Source organism: Limulus polyphemus, unplaced genomic scaffold (genome assembly GCF_000517525.1).
Source record: "Limulus polyphemus unplaced genomic scaffold, Limulus_polyphemus-2.1.2 Scaffold1497, whole genome shotgun sequence".
Lineage (NCBI taxonomy): Eukaryota > Metazoa > Arthropoda > Merostomata > Xiphosura > Limulidae > Limulus > Limulus polyphemus.
Window position 1 is genome coordinate 17,757 of NW_013667107.1, and position 13,951 is coordinate 31,707.

General features: G+C 34.0%; 1 long non-coding RNA gene across 3 annotated transcripts in view; it reads right to left on the bottom strand.

Annotated features, from left to right (window-relative positions):
- LOC111086859 overlaps window positions 1-13,951 on the bottom strand; it is a 100,503-nt gene that overhangs the window by 17,072 nt on the left and 69,480 nt on the right. The gene's annotated exons all lie outside the window — the stretch shown is intronic.

Below are 13,951 nucleotides of genomic sequence, written 5' to 3' on the forward strand. Positions count from 1 at the left end.
ATAACATATTCAGTTGAACTAAACTATGCATGCCTATTTAAATATATTTACACATGGCTTGTGTATATCGTAGATATACATATATATTATTCATACCTTCGGTGTATAGGACGAAAGCAGATTTTGACATCAAATTTTAGGGTAAAAAAGTGCGTTTTATTCACCGAAAAATACGGTATTAAAGAAAACCACAAACGCTATTTTTTATTGATAAAACAAGTCTAGACTAGAAGCTTTCATGTTACCACATGACTTATGTTGTATGTTTTAACTGATTTTACTCGAGATGTTGTTTAACATAAACCTATTCATAAAAACATGTTTTTCGGAGACCAGTGAATTTCACATTATACAATGTTTTAGTTTTGAAAATACATCATTTGTCTCTGCATACAACAATAAAGTTTCTTTGTTAATACACTTGAGCAATTTTGTAATATTTTATCATGGTTTGACCTAAAACAGTATAGAAAAAAAAAATTATATACAGTTTGTTTATTTCTTTAAAGTTAAGCACAAAGCTACACAATGGGCTATCCGGTTTCTAGCGTTGTAAGTCCGCAGGCATACATTTACGAAAATAAACTCTGTAGATCTTTTAAGGCTTATAACGCAAAACATCGGGTGTTCGATATCCGCGGCGGGCAAAGCCCAGGCAGCCCATGGTGTAGCATTGTGCTATAAACAAACCTTTGGGGGGGGGGGCAGGAAGAATAGCGCAGTGTTCTCGCTGCTCTTCAACCAATCTGTTTTGAATAAAAAATTTAAATTTTCAATCTCGAGAAAAAGTTACTATAATAATAATAATATGTTTGTTATAAAGATTACATTATAAAATTACTTGTTAAAAATTAAATTAATACATAGTCATGATTTAAGTTATTAAATTAGCTACATACACGCGCGCACATACATATAATTATATAAACTTAAACTTGTCAGATAAAACTTTAATAAATGAAGCAAAACGTTATACAAAACAGGGATGATAAATTGCTTATTGAACACAGAGAATTTCAGGTTACCTAAAATTTCGATTAATCAAAAGGCACTATTGATGTTTAACGTTATTCCTTTATGCAGAACTTTCCAGAACGTTAATCAAACAGATGGGAAGAGGGTCGATGACGGCAGTAATACAAGTTGCGCTTCGCTCAATGCGACACTGAAAATAAAATCGACTAGAAAAACGTATCACGGAAAAGAAAACTAATGATGGTCTCAAGCACTAGCTCTCACAGAGCAGAAGGTAAGAGAACTAGAATAACGGCAGATGAAAGCAAATGGTGAAGTGTCGTCAACAATACTACAAATCACAAGTTCTGACCACTCTGTGACAGCACAATAACCTCTAGTGGATTAGCCGAATGCTAATCTTTTTTACTGTTTGGTAAAATACGAGACAACTTAGTAACAAAAAAAATAATAATAAAAGAGAAAAACGAAAAGGGAAATCTATAGAGCATCAAAGATAAGTAAAGAAATTTCACGGGCAATATTGCTAATATTATTCATGCTTTCATGTATACTGATCGATTCCCACTGATTTCTTTAGTACCATCGTCAAATGTTATTGTATGCATGTTTCAGGTCTCCCTCTTTAGTTTCTCGATACCAACGCTTAAATTTATCATTGTTATTATTGAGATTCCTATAGAGTTCTGTAAGTTGTGTATTCGTGATATATTCATTATTGGAAATAATTTACGGAAACAGTGAATGAAATGTGTATAAAATGCAAATACAATGGGACTTCTTTCTCTGTATTGTAATTAAAATTAACTTCACAAAAAGTATAGCCACATGTTTTCTGTTTACACTGTGAGTAGCTTTTGTTTAAACAATAGGAATGCTACACCGGTGTAACACTAATAAAAGTACAAGTAGTCAAACTATTCCCAGCAGTATTATGGTAGTTGGACTCATGGCTCCCAGGACAGAAATGCTGCATCATAATTGTGTATATATATAATAATTTTAGCTTGGTGAAAACTACTTCACGCGACAGGTTGTGACGAAATTTCATGTTTCAGTAAGAGTTGAATAAAAACTTTGAAAATGGTATGTTATACAAGCATGGTTAATACAGAAGTAATTAAATTAGAATGTCCAAACTCTTCAAAGGTAATGTTAAGTAACTTCGGGTAAGCTATTTTTGTGATAGACGACAGTCCAGTAGAAATATTGTCAATGACCTAGCTGTAAGTAGAAATGTGAATGTTACCACAAGAGTAGTAAGACATGCATTAGTACGAGGTGATCTCAATTTATGTGTAACCACAACTACTCAGCAAGTACTGTTTCGGACACATAACCAAGCCAAGAGGCTGAAGTGGGTATCAGACTTCAAATAGAACTGAAAAATGGTGCTCTTCACATCTTTACAGACGAATCCAAACTCAAATTATGTTTCAACAAACAATGACAGCTTGATGGCAGAGAAGAAAACGGTATCATGTTCAACGTATAACATCTACTGTGAAGCATGTTGAGAGCTAATACAAGTGTGGGATACGTATCAACCAATAATGTTTGATATCTACACAAAATTGATAACATTTGACTGCTATCAGGTACAACTCGATTTTTATCCATTATGTTATTCCCTTTGGAAAAATACTTGTTGGGCAAGATTCATGTTCCAGCAAGACAGTGATCCCAAGCATGATGTAAACGTAGTGAAATAAAAAGGCAAGATTCATGTTCCAGCAAGACAGTGATCCCAAGCATGATGTAAACGTAGTGAAATAAAAAGGCAAGATTCATATTCCAGCAAGACAGTGATCCCACGCATGATGTAAACGTAGTGAAATAAAAAGGCAAGATTTATGTTCCAGCAAGACAGTGATCCCAAGCATAATGTAAATGTAGTGAAATAAAAAGGCAAGATTCATATTCCAGCAAGACAGTGATCCCAAGCATGATGTAAACGTAGTGAAATAAAAAGGCAAGATTCATATTCCAGCAAGACAGTGATCCCAAGCATGATGTAAACGTAGTGAAATAAAAAGGCAAGATTTATGTTCCAGCAAGACAGTGATCCCAAGCATGATGCAAACGTAGTGAAATAAAAAGGCAAGATTCATGTTCCAGCAAGACAGTGATCCCAAGCATGATGTAAACGTAGTGAAATAAAAAGGCAAGATTCATATTCCAGCAAGACAGTGATCCCAAGCATGATGTAAACGTAGTGAAATAAAAAGGCAAGATTCATATTCCAGCAAGACAGTGATCCCAAGCATGATGTAAACGTAGTGAAATAAAAAGACATGATTCATATTCCAGCAAGACAGTGGTCCCGAGCATGATGTAAACGTAGTGAAATAAAAAGACATGATTCATATTCCAGCAAGACAGTGGTCCCGAGCATGATGTAAACGTAGTGAAATAAAAAAAAAGGTTCATGAAACTCGCAATCATGGCTTGACCTGCACAAAATTCCGATATAAATATTGTTAAGGTTGTGTGGGCTTATATGAAAGCTGAGAAGTTCAAAAAACTTGGCCGAATTATATGAAATAATACAGGACATTTGGAACAATATTTCAAAATCATAAACAGATAAACTTACGATTTCATAAAACTAACGTGTACTGCTTAGTTTTAAAGGAAATACAAAATACTAGTGCATTATAGAATCTATTTACTTTCTATTTTCTGTAATAATGGATAGTACTAGTGATAAATTAACCACTTGGTTGCAGTTACTCATTGTTTGTGACTCCTACATGTGTATCACCTGTGCGTTTCCATAATTATTTCCAATATTATATAGGAGTTTATTTGTCACATGTCTATGTGTTGGTGTGATCGTTTCTAAAGTGTATTACCACGAAGTGTATGAGGCCTTTATTTATCGAAGGAGAAATTATAAATCCAGGGCTGCTTTAATGCATAAATTATTCGATCTTTGTTTCAATTTTAACGATTCGCAACTAACTCATATAAATAATTTCTACATCTGCTAAAATGTTCATTCAAAAACATAAACACCGTTTGTACGATACTTCTTCGAAGTTTGTGCAAAGATACTCGAGGATTATCTATCTGCGTAAGCTGTTCATAATTTTGAAGTTATAAACTAGAGGGAAGGCAGCTAGTCACGATCACTTATCGCCAACTTATATTCTTTGTAGAGATTATGTAAACCTTTTAGGAGGACGTTTACAAACATGTTTTTGTCTTAATATTGATAGCAAAAATACAAGTTGAACTGCATGATGTTAGTTCTAATATAGTTTGGAAAAATATTTAAATACTAAATTACAGACAAAACTACAGTTAATTACAAAACAAAGGTCCAGTTATTACTAAAAGGATTACAAGTTAAAACTCACGCATGCACACATACGTTATGGCACATGGACACAAGATATATGGCACAAATATGACACGATACTTATACAAGTATCTCTATCGATAAACCATAGGATCGCACATTAATAATAGGTAGGCACATTAGTTAAATCATTTGATCAATTAGGATCACAAAAGTGATTGTGTAATTTAATATGCATATATTTATGTATCTCGACATCAGCAACATCTGACAAAAACAGTTAAAAGAAGTTGATCAATAGTGACAGAATTATTTCATGTGGAAAACGTTACAATACTAAAAATATTACATTTCATAAAACAAAAGACGAAACAAGTTCATGAAGAAAGAAAATTAATTTGTCTGTCTAGCTGTGTACATCACAGATTTAATATCTGATTCAGAAGAAAGTAGATAAAGTTCAGAAGAAAGGTTAAGTATTAACTGTAGGAAAACAGATTACATGGTAATTACAAAGAAGATCATTCCTATGTGCGTTGTTAAAGTAGATAAGGAACAGATAAGGCAGGTCAATAAATTCAACTATTTGGGAAGTTGGATAACATCAGATGGTAAATATGATCTTGAAATAAAACAGAGAATAGGAATGAAAAAAAGACGCATTTATGAAAATAAAAAATATATTGACAGATAGTAAAATTTCTATGGGGACGAAGTTATGAGTTTGGATTGCTATGTTATACCAATTCTCAAATATACACCAGCATTTTGGACAATATAATCAAGTATGGAAAAAAGAATTGAAGCAATTCAGTTGTGGTTTTTAAAGCGCATCATGAAAGTATGTTAGACAATTGACACTTCAAGTGAAGACGTTTTGTCAAGAGAAAGTTGCAGGAGACAGTTGAAGTTTCTCGTATACATTAAGAGGAAAGAAGAAATTGAAAGTCTGGTTGTAAGTGGAAAAACAGAAGGAAAGAGAGACCGTGGAAGGAGACCGTTTGCATATGGTACATAGAGAGAGCCGTATATATGTATGTATCTATCTATTTTTATGAGATTCGTCGCTGATATACGAAAAGGTTTTTTATCTGATCTTTTATTCAAGTGATTGTTTCCTAAACGTAGTTTAGTCACTTTCTATTTTTCTCGTGCGCTAAATCAGGTATATACTAAAAGCAAGCATAATCGCATGTAGTTGTACTTACATGCTATCGGCAAATAACGTACGTTATTTGAGAATATATGCTAGCAGAAACTACTTTACGATATCTTAAATAGTTATATGTTGTTGTTGAAAAGTCCCATATGACACCTTAGACATGTCGCCTGCTGTCGGCAAGTGTACAGTGTGCGTGATACCTTAAACCCTGCTGAAAAGTACCATGTGACACCTTAGACATGCTACATGCCGTTGACAAGTGTACAGTGCGCGTGATACCTTAAACCCTGCTGAAAAGTACCATGTGACACCTTAGACATGCCGCATGCTGTCGGCAAGTGTACAGTGCGCGTGGTACCTTAAACCCTGCTGAAAAGTACCATGTGACACCTTAGACATGCCGCATGCTGTCGGCAAGTGTACAGTACGCGTGGTACCTTAAACTTTGCTGAAAAGTAGCATGTGATTCTTAGGTGCATTATATTCTGTCTACAACAATTATATGTGATGTCGAAAAGTACCATGTGACACCACTGACAAACCACATACTGTTTACAAGTGTACCATGTGTGTGATATCTTAAATTCTCTGGCAAGTAACATGTGATTCTTAGATGCATTATATTCTATCTTATTTTTCTTAGCATTTGTCTCATTTACTTGAGGCCTGTTTTTTTGGTTCTTGCCCTCCACTCCTTTTCGTGCCCGGCATGGCCAGGTGGATAAGGCGCTCGACTCACAATCTGAGGGTCGCGGGTTCGAATCCGCATACCACCAAACATGCTCGCCCTTTCAGCCGTGGGAGCGTTATAATGTTACGGTCAATCCCACTATTCGTTGGTAAAAGAGTAGCCCAAGAGTTGGCGGTGGGTGGTGATGACTAGCTGCCTTCCCTCTAGTCTTACACTGCTAAATTAGGGACGACTAGCGCAGATAGCCCTCGTGTAGCTTTGCGCGAAATTCAAAAACAAACAAACAAACCACTCCTTTTCTGTTCTGTGTCAGAGCTATATTCACACTACATTTTCTCATGTTCTCTCTCACTACATCCATCTTCCTTTTCTTCGTTCTTCCTTTTACCCTTTTCCCTTCCACAGTCATACTTATCACTCTCCTACCAACATACTCCTCTTCTTTAAGGTGAGTTTCTCTCACCTTCTCCATAACTGGTGCTACTTTTATAACTGGTGCTACTTTTACCCTTTCACTAATAGTTTCGTTCTTGATGCAGTCTTTCTCTGACATCCCTGTCTTTCACCTCAATATCTTCAAAAAATATATATGCACATACGGTACTTTAAAATATTGAAACTATAATTGTACGAACTAATACAACACTAGATCTTCTATTCTGATATAAACAATCTATGTGTTTGTTAAACTGAGCAACACTTTATGCACACAGTAGGCTAAACAACCTAGTCACAGACACCTATGGTTCTGATCTGGCTGTCCCTAGTTTTGAACAGCGGACCAGAGAAAAGGTAGCCAGTTGATAGCACCTACAAAAAACAACTCTTAACCAAATAGCATGATTAACTGTCACTCTTAAAGCCCAATCATAACTGAAAATTCGAAGCGTGTTTGATAGCACCATGTCTAAACCCTCAGAACCTCGGATCTCCAGTCTGATACGCTAACCATAATATCTTTCCCAACGAGGAAAAGGGGTTGTTTTCGTATACGCTATAAGTAAGATATTTACCCAACGTTTTAGAGAGTATAATGCTTCCAGGATCTACTTTTTGAAATCGAAAGGCTAAATGCTATTGGTAAATATCAATTATAGCCACGAAATAGGCATAGCTTGTTTTGAATTTTTAGCTATTGAAAATATATCTTAATAGAGCAAATTATTCAAAGTATTTTAAGAATCACTAAATATTACTGCATCACGGTCAGTTTCTGGATTACGTGATTATAATGTACCATTATTAAACCTCTGGCATGATATTTATTATAAACACTGACGCGTATAAGTCATGCTTACACTAAGACATATTAATTCAACTAACAAACCAGTGGGCCTATGACTCACATTTACAGAGCCGCTATGATGCAAATTTAATGCTTGAACTACTATTTTGCACTTTTTCACTTTAAGTATCATTGCTGCTATAACTCACATTTAATTTCTTTACCGTATTTACTAACGTTAATTAATAGGTCTACTTATTTAAGTACTGTAATGTAAGTCAGTGCCAAATTTGGGGTACGCTTTCGGAGAATCCCCATAAAAGTGTTTTCACAAAATATCCGGGTTTCCTAAAGAGTGCTGTAAAAAGCTTTACCTATGTGCACACCTCGGGGCCAATATGATTTGTTTGACACCATTTAAAAGTTGGTGAGTTCAGCAGTTTAGAAAAAGGAGTAAACACAGACTAAGAAAACTATAAGAAAGTAATATCCACAAAATATGACAGTTTAACGAATCCAAAAACTGTACAACGAACACTGAAGATTATTCGAAACATAAGAAACAAAAAGTTGAAAGAAATCAAATGTTTATTACAAGAGCCCAAAAATATGTCAAAAAAGTATAAATTACAATACAGTCCTAACAGACATTAGCCGAAATAATTCATTTGATGCATTGTGTTTCCAGGTCGAAGTACGTTAAATGATAATATTCGTTTATAATATTACTAACTGTACAGTATCTATGAAGAGAAATATTTTCTTAAGATAAAAAATTACGTTAACATTAACAATAGAGTACGTTTGATTTATTAATGTAATCACAAAATTATATGTTTATCATATATATATATATACATCATATAAATATGATTATCGCAAATTTTTAAAGCTGTAATCAATTGCAGCTGATGGTCTTAACATTACGTTCATTTTATCTTTGCTATGTTTGTTTTCAATACAGTTTTTTTCTTTTGGAAACAAGTCTTCCAGTTTTGTATAAATAGCTAGTTGACTCCAAAAGAATATTTCTCACATTTTTAAGAAATAACTTCTACAAAAGACCAACTTGTGCTCGTGTAGCTATAAATTGATTAGCAATTCCGAGTGACTTGCAGGAGCAATTTAGTTCCATAACAATTAGCAATTCGATATTTAAAATCACCAAAGTCTAACAAAATATTTAAAGTGGAGAAATACATCACCATTTTTTCAAAGTTTCAGTGAAAAATTAATTGTTTTCTTTCAGTTTTTTTATGAATAAAACGCTAAAAGTGAAACGTCCAACTTATCAAACATGTTGTTTTCTTAGTACAAAGCTACACAATTGGCTATCTGCGAGGAATCGAACCACATATTTCAACGATGTACGTTCGTAAACTTCCCGCTAACTCACCGGGGGATTGTCAAGCATTAATATTTGCAGATTTCAAAGAACTTCCTTTTGTTCTTATAACAACGAAAAAATGTACTGAATATTCTTATAAGGGCAATATACAGACGACAATCACCAACTAAAAGTATCAGTACTATAATGGAAGACTCAACAACATATGTCTTGCCAACTTGATATCAATCTTTTATTGTTGAAATTCCAAAATCAAATATGCGCAAGTATGAACGGATGTTTGAACAAAGAAAATGCATTTCTAGAAGAAATGTTTTCTATACAATTTCTAGGTAAACACCGCCCAATTTTTCAGCAGTGAGAAATTGAAGTGAAACGTTGTGTTGGGTATTTCCCTAGAGACTGGGGGATAGGCCATTTCTTTCGGTTTCAGGCCTATGGTGGAATTAATGCCCCTAGCAACATAAAACTAGAACTGTCAACAGCGGCTGCGACCTGTGTGACGCTGACAAATGGATAGCTCTGTTGGGAAAACTTCAGAGAACGTCCAAATGGCAAACAAACATAGACGCACAATAAAAATCAATCTCATTTTCTATATCATATAAACTTTAGTGCAAAAACCATGATTACTAAACTCAAAGATAAGAAAAATTAGTTGTATTTATTACCACAAAACTAAATCTCCATAGGCATGGAAGACCAACTTACGCAACATTAATAATGGGATATTTTGAAAAGGAATTTTTAATAGTTTGACAACTCATTTTGTTTTAGATTCTGTTAACAATTTAAAAACAACGTTTTTTAATTTGGAAGTATAAAAATTAAGAAAGTATTAAATAACATAAAATAAAATATATAATTCACGTTTGAGATTAGTGATAAAAATTTACCTTTGCTAGATGTTTTAGTTAAAGGTTAAAGAAAATGGAAAATAGATCGTAGGTATTTAGATTTTCTTAGCCATCACTTAAACATTTTCAGTTAAATATACCAATATGTTTAGCCCAAAGACTTTATACTTTAGTTTCAGAAGACAAATTTAGAGACGTAATATCCATACAGAGTAATTGAAAGTGGATTCAACGTAGCACAAGTTAATTTTAATGCTAAAGCAAATAAAAGAGACGAAAACTTGTATCCCTCTTGTACTCATACATGGTGGACATGTTAATTTTCATCGTAAATAGATTCAAAAATAACTGGAGAAGGTGGTGGATAAAACCTAGATGTTTATTTCTTTGTTTTATCGCAAAGCTATATAATAGGCTATCTGCGCTCTGTCTAATACAGGGAATTGAATCCTGGAATTTAGTGGTGTAAGTCCGTAAACTTACCACTGACTCACTCAGAGACAAAACCTGAAGAACGTATTCAAAAAATTTAAAGTAATACTCTCAAGAAAATACTGGGGGGCGTATTACGAGAGAAACCCACATTTAAGCCCAATACCACCTAGCGCCCATTTTAGCAGGTGCCTTAATAAACACTTTAAAAGCTTAAAGGAAAACATTTTCTTAACTTTACCTTTTTTGGCCATATAATAACAAAATAAGAAGATTGGATTACGAAAATATTTTGTTAAAAAATTCAAAGCCTCCTTCAATAATAATTAATATTAAATTACAGAGGGCGCTTAATAAAGTAATGTTTCCCGCCTGTTTTAATGAAATAAAAAATATTTTAATATGCAACACACCAGCGAAAAAGGTAAAAAGAATTAGAGTAAACGTTTACTGAGCTATATACTTTTTTAGCTTATTGTAAGTTTTAAGCACGTTGGAATTGTATACGAGAATTCGAAAGGGTTTATATTTCATTATGTGAGTTCTTTATATCTTTATGATTTAAATGAGGGATTATACAGTTTTCTGCGATTTTGATTTTCTATATCTTAAATTATTTTCAAACGACAGCGTTTAATATTTAAATTTTATACTGTTTTTAAGGTAAAAAAAGTAAAGCTGAAGAATTGTGAAAGGCGAAAGCTAAAAGACTGGTTCTTTAAAGAACGAGCAATTTTAAATAACTGTAAAATTTGAAAGAAAAAAGAAAAATTGGTGTACGAAGACGAAGCAGAATTCACAAACAAAAATAACACTTTACTGGGCCAAGAAAACAAGGACGTAAAACGTATAATTATTAAATGATAGAAGTAAAAATATAAAAATAATCTAACAATTTGGATAAAAAGAATCTAAGCTGATTGAACTGAATTATATGTACGAAAATAAATAAGACTAAATTGTAGACAAAACTGAAAATTAAAACAAAACACTTTAAAATATTCGTTGGTCAGCTCAAGAACAGAGAGAAAGATAGAGCTGCTTCCCAAGCCGGTGTTTACCCTTTAAAATCATGCAAAGGAACTACAATTACAAATCGCAATACAGCTATCTGGACGCATAGAGCACCCCCACTCTATGTGACAATCGGGTAGGTAGCCTCACAGAGATAAGCGTGGACCACCAATAACCAATTGACCAACAAAATGTCAGAAACAGTCTAGACTGGCACCAGCTCTAGAGGTTACATACCTAGGGTCATGATTGCACGTGATCAATAACGGGCTTCCATTTTTCTAACTAAATTATAGGAATTTTTAACATTATGTAATTGAACTATGGTGAACATTTATAGAAAGGTAGAGCTTCTGATATAAACCTAAAACAAATGAATTCCAAATACGAGCTCACTGATCATGAAATTTTGATCCTATGACTACAAGTACCCAGTGGCATTGCTACTAATTCTGAGAATCCAGACAAAAGTCCCAATAATTTGCAGTGCTTTGTGTTCAACGTCAAAGCTGAAACAGTTATTCTCGACTTGAAGTCAAACGCATAATAAAGTCGTTTTCATAGTGCGTAGTTATTGATAATCAAGCAGTTGCTTTCCTTTTTCTACAGATAGTAGTAATTATATGGCCTAACTGGATTCTCATGACTTTGTCCAAGTTGTCTTGTGCACACACCAGAATCCACCACCTTCCCACTATGAAAGAAATAGGAGTTGTTTCGTATTTTTATTTTCAATAGTTGAACAGCTTTGTAAGTCTATACTTCCATCAAAAACCTTTGCTCCCCACCATTAGAAAAAAACAACAACAAGTGTGTCAATTTATGAAAACAATAATCAAAATTGAGGTGATATGAAACGGCGAATGATCAAACTGGGGTCGAAATGATGCAGTCTTTCCAAGGCAGATAAGCACGAGCAAATAGTGTCGATACAGCAATGCATTATCACAGCAGGATTCGTGAGATGTGGGCATAACTTATAATTTTGTAAGATAATACTTTTGAATACTTTTACAGACCTTGCGAGATTGTTACCTCTTTTATAACTTGATTTACATATATATTACGGAATTTGTATAAGTGTTGGCGAAAACATGACATAATAAACTAGTAAGTTTATTGCACATACAATTACTTTTTTTTTACTAGTTGCATACCAACCCTTACTAGTTTGCATCCTTATATTTATCGACCGATAACGTGCTATTAATAGAATCCCCACTGTATTCAAAGTGACTGATTCGACTATTTGGATATCTCGATAATCTGAATGTACTCCTTCATTACAAATGCGTTCGGATTAACGAGGTTTCACTGAATGCACACGTTATTAAAGTAATATGGCAATAATATAATGTACACACTGTGAACTTCTAGAACCTAAACGAACCTAAACTCAGGAACCTATTCAAATAAGATCTATTCAAATAAGATATTTTATCAAGAGCAGGTTGCAGTAGGAAGCTGTGTGACTAAGATAAGAAAGAGACAGTTGGAGTTTCTCATACACATTATGAGGAAAGAAGAAATTGAAAGTCTGGTTGTAGCTGGAAAGATTGAAGGAAGGAGAGACCGTGGAATAAAGAAGTTGACTTATGTCAAGAGATTATCTAAATAGATGGATGTATCGACATTGGAAATTCTGTTTGGATATGGTACATTGAGAGATCTGTGGAAGACCATGGTCATCAATGTCCTGTTTGGATATGGCACATAGAGAGATCTGTGGAAGACCATGGCCATATCCAAACAGGACATTGATGATACATAGAGAGGGACAGATATGTGGAAGACCATGGTCATCAATGTTCTGTTTGGATATGGTACATTGATAGATCTGTGGAAGACCATGGTCATCAACGTCCTGCTTGGATATCGTATGTAGAGAGAGAGAGAACGTTTTTTAACGACATCAAAAGTGAAAAAAAGCGATCTGGAAATTGACCTGAATGTTTTTATCATCTTAGCTTAGAAGATACACCTCTAAAGAATAAAAAAAAATATTTTCCACCTAAACTGATTGCTTGTAAGTTAAACTTTTTAAAGGACTGGTTGAATAAAAATTCAATCTCTAGTACACTGTAGTATGATGACATATTTTACATAATGAAGCTGTTCCATCTCGACTAGAAAAAAGCAGTATTGCCAATTGATATTGTCACTGTTTAACATTCAACCAATATAATTTAATGTGTACTGCAGATGCAAAATAGCCCCACTTATTAAGCCTAAATATGTTCTTTTGAACATGGACACTTATTAATCAGTACGAATTGCTCAAAGCAAATTCTAAGATTTATTAAAAACTACTATCCAATTAGGGTGTACAATGCAATACACTGACTGCTGAGAAATATTAATTGAATTTCGTACTGTTTTTATTAGGTCGTCAAGAAATTAATGTCACTTTTTTTAGATGAAAAAACCCGAATAACTTATGTATCAAAACAAAACATTTATTAAATGAAATAGTCTCCATTCTTATCGATGACGCTTTTCCATCTTACAATGAGGTTATTAATGCCCTGATTAAAGAAATCACTTGGCTTTGAAGCAAAAAAACATGTCAATGTCCTCTTTAACACCTTCCACACTTGCAAACATTTTCCCATTAAGATGGTGTTGCAGCGAACGAAAAAGATGGTAATATGATGGTTCCATATCTGGAGAATATGGTGGATGGGGGAGAACTTCCCAACCCAACTCCATAATCTTGTGTTGCGTCACACGTGCCACATGTGGACGTGCATCATCGTGGAGAAGAAGAACACCTTTCCGATTGACGAGTGAAGGACGTTTCTGATGAAGGGCTTCATATAAACATTCCAGTTGCTGATTATAGATCTCTGCATTGTCAGTTCGCTGTGGATTGAGGAGTTCAAAATGAATTACTCCTTTGATGTTCCACCAAATGCAAAGCATCACTTTCTGCTGATGGAGTCC